At 40.3% G+C, this 7,972-nt stretch overlaps 2 non-coding genes across 2 annotated transcripts; one reads left to right on the forward strand and one right to left on the reverse strand.

The window, feature by feature from the left end:
* Window positions 1-905: 905 nt before the first annotated feature.
* On the reverse strand, window positions 906-980 carry Trnat-ugu (transfer RNA threonine (anticodon UGU)). Its single transcript has one exon. It is a non-coding gene; the product is annotated as a tRNA-Thr (tRNA).
* A 277-nt stretch (window positions 981-1,257) lies between these two features.
* Window positions 1,258-1,332, forward strand: Trnat-ugu (transfer RNA threonine (anticodon UGU)). Its single transcript has one exon. It is a non-coding gene; the product is annotated as a tRNA-Thr (tRNA).
* Window positions 1,333-7,972: the final 6,640 nt, after the last annotated feature.

The raw sequence follows: 7,972 nt of genomic DNA on the forward strand, positions 1-7,972 counted from the left end.
GACAGTTTCTTACGTATTACGCTCCTGTTGCATTTTCGGTGTCGTTCTTCATCCTATGAATGCCAATTTGCTGTTTTTTCCACATTCCACACCACTATGCACTGAACGCTTGTTTTGGTGCAATGTTTTGGTTTCTGTTGCCGACTGTCAAATGTTTTTGCCAAAGATCGAATATTACTGCCAAACCTATGAGTAACTATTGAAGTATCTGTGGTCTGTTCGTGTATGCATTCGTGTGTGTGTGTGTGTGTGTGTGTGTGTGTGTGTGTGTGTGTGTGTGTTCATATTGTGTGTGTGTGTGTGTGTGTGTGTGTGTGTGTGTGTGTGTGTGTGTGTGTGTGTGTGTGTGTGTGTGTGTGTGTGTGTGTGTGTGTGTTCATAGTTTCTCTTGCTGAGTGGGATTCTGTTTAATCTATGTAACATGTGTCTTAGTGCTGCAAGTTTCTGGCTGTGGGGGTGGTTGGGTGTGGAATGTATTATTGTGTCCGTGGCTGTTGGTTTTCTAAAGATGTTAAATGTATGTTTTCCATTTTCTTTTTTAATTGTAATGTCAAGAAAATTCGATTTTCTTTTTCAAGTGTGAATTTTATGTTCTGATGAGCTTTGTTTATTTCTGAATGGAGTTCATCTATTTTTTCACTTGGCTCATCTACCAGACAAATAATGTCATCCACATATCTGTACCAAAATATGATTTTGAAACTTTCATTTGTGGTTATCTTGTCAAATATATGATTTTCAAGGTGACTGATGAAAATGTTTGCTAGTGTTCCTGATATTAGGGATCCCATGGGCAGTCCATCAGTTTGTAGATAATATTCTTCCTCAATGAAATGATAATTAAATGGACACCCTAGCTGCAAACAGGCGTTGATGTACTTCATTGGGGACATGTTGAAAATGTGTGCCCCGACCGGGACTCGAACCCGGGATCTCCTGCTTACATGGCAGACGCTCTATCCATCTGAGCCACCGCGGGCACAGAGGATAGTGCGTCTGCAGGGACTTATCCCTTGCACGTTCCCCGTCATATATAGTTAAAATATGGCTTCCCAGCCATTGACCTTCTTGTGCGAACGCACACGCTATGCCCGAACTCGTACGGGACTTGGTAGATTAATCTGCCACGAGTAATGAGTATGATGGGCAAAACATCTATTAGGCGCACTATGAATGTAGTGGTGTGGACATGTTGGGAATGTGGATCTCACGGGGAACGTGCAAGGGATAAGTCCCTGCAGACGCACTATCCTCTGTGCCCGCGGTGGCTCAGATGGATAGAGCGTCTGCCATGTAAGCAGGAGATCCCGGGTTCGAGTCCCGGTCGGGGCACACATTTTCAACATGTCCCTAATGAAGTACATCAACGCCTTTTTGCAGCTAGGGTGTCCATTTAATTATCATTTCATTTCTAGCAAAGCTGCATGGTCATCCACGGTAACTGTTCTTTCGGGAACAGATACTACCGTCATATATAATATTCTTCCTCAAACTGAAAGTAGTTTTGTTCAGTTGTCAGTCTGAGCATATCTGTTATTTCTTTTATTGCGTCTGTGGTGAGGTTGCTGTGGGGTGAGAGATTTTGTTCTACGATTTCTATTGTTTCTGTGATAGGGGTGGAGGTATACATATTTTCTATATCGAATGAAATCAGTGATGCTGTGTGTGGTACCTGTATGTTCTGTATGTTTTCTATTAGGTTTCCTGTGTTTATCACTGTTCTGTTGTTTTCTACTTTATAGTGTTTTGTAACAAACTTTTGGAGGTGTTTGGCTATGCGGTATGTTGGGGCTTTCTTGAAGTTGATAACAGGTCTCATTGGCATTCCATCTTAATGTACTTTCGGTTGACTGCGGAGTGTTGGTGCTTGTGGGTTTTTCTGTGTTAAGTAGTATTTCTGTTTGTCTGTGAGTGTGTGTTCAATGTTTTTCAGTGTTCGTTTGACATTTGCCTGGAATCGTGTAGTTGGATCCGACTTCAGTTTTGTATTGCATTGGTGTTTATGTAATCCTTGGTTTTTGTGATGTATTGTTCTTTATCCATGAGTACTGTTACATTTCCCTTGTCTGCTCTTGTTATTAATACGTTGTTGTTTGTTAACTGATTTCATTCGATATAGAAAATACGTATACCTCCATCCCTATCACAGAAACAATAGAAATCGTAGAACAAAATCTCTCATCCCACAGCAACCTCACCACAGACGCAATAAAAGAATTAACAGATATGCTCAGACTGACAACTGAACAAAACTACTTTTAGTTTGAGGAAGAATATTATCTGCAAACTGATGGACTGCCCATGGGATCCCAAATATCAGGAACACTAGCAAACATTTTCATCGGTCACCTTGAAAATCAGATATTTGACAAGATAACCACAAATGAAAGTTTCAAAATCATATATTGGTACAGATATGTGGATGACATTATTTGTCTGGTAGATGAGCCAAGTGAAAAAATAGATGAACTCCATTCAGAAATAAACAAAGCTCATCAGAACATAAAATTCACACTAGAAAAAGAAAATCAAATAAATTTTCTTGACATTACAATTAAAAAAGAAAATGGAAAACATACATTTAACATCTTTAGAAAACCAACAGCCACGGACACAATAATACATTCCGCATCCAACCACCCCCACAGCCAGAAACTTGCAGCACTAAGACACATGTTACATAGATTAAACAGAATCCCACTCAGCAAGAGAAACTATGAACAGGAAATGAACACGATCTCTCTCTCTCTCTCTCTCTCTCTCTCTCTCTCTCTCTCTCTCTCTCTCTCTCTCTCACACACACACACACACACACACACACACACACTTACTTACTTCAATAGTTACACTCATAAGTTTGGCAGTAATATTCAGTCTTTGGCAAAAACATTTGACAGTCAGCAACAGAAACCAAAACATTGCATTAAAACAAGCGTTCAGTGCATAGTGCTGTGGAATGTGGAAAAAACAGCAAATTGGCGTTCATAGGATGAAGAAGAACACCGAAAATGCAACAGGAGCGTAATACGTAAGAAACTGTCTACGCAACCTGTAAGTGCAGTTCAAAACATTACTACTTAATAGGAAATACCAACCACCAGAACTGTTTATAACCAATAGGCACAGTTACATAAATGTAAATAAAATAGCTAACATATGTACATATTCCAGGCCACTGATGATGCCTTAAAGAAAATAAAGGCGAAACGCGTATGACACTAAAATTGTGTTTTATTCAGTTGCTGTCAGACGGTCCATAAATAAAAATTATCAATACACCGTAAAAGAATTACTGCATTCACTTCTGATGGCAGTCAGCCAAATAAATAGATCTGGTAGTGTCTAGGAATTAGTGACATAAAAAATAGCTACCTGCTGTGTATCAAATCCAGTTGAAGAAACAAGAAGAATTTGGGCATTTTCAGATGATGGGATAAGATGAATAAGGACCCACAAAAGTTCATCTCATGGAAGGTAAGTAAAACGTGATGGTGCCAAGCAGTGTCATATGCCTCATGCAATAAGTGGTTGGCATTTAGAAAAATGCCTGCCAGATTGCTGTTTTGAAACCAACCAGATGGTCAGTTGTGTATCCTGTCCAGAAAACCACACTGACAGGCAACAAAAGGCTCTGTGATTTGAGATCCCATCGTATTTGCCAGGTTACCATTCTCTCAAACAGTTTCCGAGCCTGTAGTGAGGTTAATCAGACACTAGTTGTCAACAGACTTGGGGTTTCATCTGCTTTAAGGATTGGGATGATGATAGTATCTTCCCACTATGAAGGGACTTGCACTGAGAAGTGTCTTCCCACTGTGAAGGGACTTGCACGGTGAATGGACTTGCACGGTGAAGGGAGAACACCTTCTAGCCAAATACAGTTGGAGTCCATGAGTAGACAGCAGTTGTGAGTGTCATCCACATGGTGAATTGTCTGATGATGTTGCTCTAGCAGTCCAAGGAGCATCTTTTGAACATATGGAAGAGAAGCTCTCCCATGCTCTAAATATTCTAAGTGGCTATTACCAAGACAACCAGCTGAAGCCAAATCCAGCAAAAACACAGATTTGTGCATTCCATCTTAGAAATAGACATGCAGCAAGGAAATTGCCCCAATATCTTGGAGTAACTCTCAATCAAGCACTTACCTACAGAATACATTGCCTGAACACCAAACGGAAGGTATCTGCAAAGGCCACATGGAGTGGTCACGCGATTTGAGACACCATGTCACTAATAGTGCGGTCCCTCCCGCCAGAGGTTTGAGTCCCCCCTCGGATATGGGTGTGTGTTGTCCTTAGCGTTAATTTAGTGTAAGTAATGTGCAAATATAGGGTCTGATGACCTCAGCAGTTTGGTCCCTTAGGAGTTCACATGCATATGAACATTTGTCTCTGCAAGGAACAACATTTTCTGGAAATTATTGGGTACAACCTGGGGGATGCATCCTTGCATCTTAAGAACTTCTGCTGTAGCTCTTTGTTATTCAACTGCAGAATATGCTTGCCCTGACTGGTGCAGATCTAGTCATGCTAAACAAGTATATATCACCTTGAATGAAACCGGCAGACTCAGTACAGGATGTTTGTATGCACATTCACGATGGGTACCTGGAGGTGGGATGCCTGCTAGACCATAAACTTTATCAAGTGGTGTAGATCTCAGACTGGAAACATCTAAGGCACTGAACGTGAAGACCCACACACTACACGAGTATCAGGCAGCAGTACCAAGGCTCAAGTCAAGGAAAAGCTTTCTCCATTCAACTGAAAGCCTCACTGAACTACCTTCGAACTTCAGGATCGACTCGTGGCATTCCAGAACCAGCCACCTTGCAGGGTGGATGATCCCAACTCAATGCCTCCCATCAGGTCATGAAGAAAGCTGGTCAATATGGAAGACCCTAAACAGGCTGCATTCTGGAGTTGGAAGAACGAAGACCAACTTGAAAAAGTGAGGATTTGCATGCAACTCCACAGCATGTGAATGTGGTGAAGAACAGACGAGTCATCATCTTGTCTCAGCCTATTCCCAACATCATGCGTGCCACAGAATTCCATCGATGTCACCGAGGATGCATGGGAGGTTGCTACATACTAGTCACAAAACATTAAATTGTAATTGTAATGCTTATAGTACCATGTTTTGGAACATTTTATATAACTTGTAAGCTATAGAGTGAGTTTCTGACACGATTAAATAAAAAAAATTGTCTGATTATGAATCAGATCAGTGCCTGGGGCTGTATGATGAGTCAAGAGCCTGAAGCACTTCCCAGACAGTATAAGGTTCATTAGATAACCAGCATGACAGATAGTGTAAGACAGAAAGATATCCAATGTAAGCATTCACAAGGTACCCACATAAGAAGAGGTCACAGATGCTGTTGGAAAGTAGGTCACAAGGTTTTCAACAAGGACCAAAGCATTGGAACAAGTAACACCATAAAGAAGAGACTGGGAACACGTGTTGATATTTGACAGCCCTGTAGACTATGAAGTTTGACTCACACCTAGTATTAAGAGGCATATGTTCCCAATGAGAAAACGTAGGGCTCCAGCATTCCTCCTCACTTTGTTTACTTGCATAGTGAGCCACAGATGATAAGCCGTTTGGAAGTAAAGAAGGTGGTCAGTGAAGAATGTCGCTTGAGACATTTAAAGGCCCTTCAATGATCCTTAAAATCTGTTGCAACGTCTTTGGGGTCTACAATGGCACCATTCAGTGGCAGAGGGGGCGGGGCTGTATAATGTGGAACAGCAGTTCCTGTGGTGTAGGTGATCACACCCACGCCAGGGACATTCGACACCCCGTCATCAATGCAAATGACAGAGAGAAGGTGAAGGTAACAGAAGAGGTACACAAATACTACTTGAACTTCTGAAGAGCTCAACAGGTTAATCAGTCCATCACGTGGTGACAAGGGAGTGAGAGGACCTTCCTAAAGTGCTTACTGTCACAAAGGTTGTCACATATCAACCATTGCAGTGATGCCACAAGACTGTGAGAAGAGATCCTAAAGTTGACAGAAATGGGGTATCCAATGCCTCTGGGATCACCGAAGTATGTTTCTCCTGATATTTCATTTTTGTCTCTTACACAACTTTTGGCCATTGAGATCCTTGTGAGGGTTTATTTGTTCTGGGTGTAGGATTGGAAAAGAGTGGACAGCCCTGGGACCCAAATGGTGTGGCTCTCCAATCCACTGACCGGTGTTGGGACACTGAATTGTGGATTTCTGGCAAGAGGGTTTCCTAAATGGAGTATTTTCACTGGTGATGGCAGACGAGAAAGTTACTTCTTTTGCTGGGTATAGCTCTATAAAACTACTTGCAGTGTCTAAGGCAACTCATATGCAACAACTTTACAGTACCGTAAATAATTAGCATTGTCTTGCAGATTATTACTTCGTTACTGTATATCATCATAGATTACTAGTCATTTCATTTACTGATTAATCCATCAGATATTATTGTGAACCATTGTTATGATCTATCTCATGGTATCTGAGTGGTTTTATCTTATTACTTTTTGTGGTAAACAAGAATAATTATATAGTAAATTTTTCTGAATTTATGACCATTGCACTAGTATTTAGTTTTAGTGATCCAGTGTCCTCTTACTTTTATTTTTGCAAAGATGATACTCCAAAACTTCATTTGTAACATTACCTTTCTGTATCTTTCTCTTCATCATAAATTGTTTTCTCCACAGTCTGATCACTTGAACAACTTGATAGTAAGAATTTTCCTTCTTATCTCTTACAAAGAGTTAGTTACTTTATTGTTTATTGAAAACATATTCTTCAAGGAAGTGATTTTGTGGTATTGTGGCTGCATCAGCTACATGTGCCTATCGTATGGAAAAAAAAAAAAAGGTATAGCACTTCTGACATTAAGTATACTAATTAATAGAATGGAACAAGTAGTTTTGGTTGCAGATGAGACACTGTCATTTTGTGCTGCTCTGTAGTTAAGGTATTAATTGGAGTTTAATCATTAATTTCATCCACATTATGAAGTGAACAAGTGTATGTATGCCACTTCATGTTCATATTATAAAAGTATCCCTTTTCATATAGTATTATTCATTAAAACTGAAAAGTTCATAAGGTGGGAAAACACAGAGACTGATATAAATTAATTTACAATAAATGTGGGATGAAGGTTGTCTGGGTATATCTTTGGCACTCCCATTTCATTTAAAAGACTAAGTGTTGTAGTACTTCCTATTTATCTATAGAAATTAAAGCAGGTTTGATTACAGTGTGACAAGTAGGCCACACTTATCTTTGTGTGTCAGTAGTTGTCAACACAGCTGTAACAGACCCATTATGTAGACACATATCTGTGTAATTTAATTTAGTTAAAAGTTTGGTATTGGTGTGTGGGTGGTGACTCTGAATTGCCTTGTACTGACAACTGCAGTGGGATAGGAGAAGGGATTTCTGGTGAGACTCTTCACAGGGATATGTAGGTTTCTTTGTAAAAGACATGAGGTTCAAGAACAACAGGCAAAGACTTGTGGCCTTCAAGCTGAGATAGTATCAGAAGTGACTGGGATAAGCTAGGTGTCACAACTCTCACACAAATGTGGGCCAATCTTGGATGAACAGAGCAGTCAGGGGAGCACTGAATTTCTACTGACATTGGTGGTTCGCTCACATTGAAGCTGTGCACATTGCTGCTATTGGGAGACAGAAATAAACAAGACAAAACTGTAACAGGAGGGGAAAAAGATACATCAGCTGAACTGACAGCTGAAAATGTAAGGGAGAGCATGGCCAAAAATGGTATAATTCCTTTGATTACAGGTGTGAGAGACTAAATACCTCATTCAGACAGACTGCTTTAAAAGAATTCTTTATAAATGAACCATACCACACATAAGAGTCTTGCACCTAGGTAGCTCACAACTCTTTTATGTGTATATGTGTGATGAGCATGGACCCACAAACCCATTGCAGGACCTT

This window comes from Schistocerca nitens, chromosome 8 (genome assembly GCF_023898315.1).
Source record: "Schistocerca nitens isolate TAMUIC-IGC-003100 chromosome 8, iqSchNite1.1, whole genome shotgun sequence".
Classification (NCBI taxonomy): Eukaryota; Metazoa; Arthropoda; class Insecta; order Orthoptera; family Acrididae; genus Schistocerca; species Schistocerca nitens.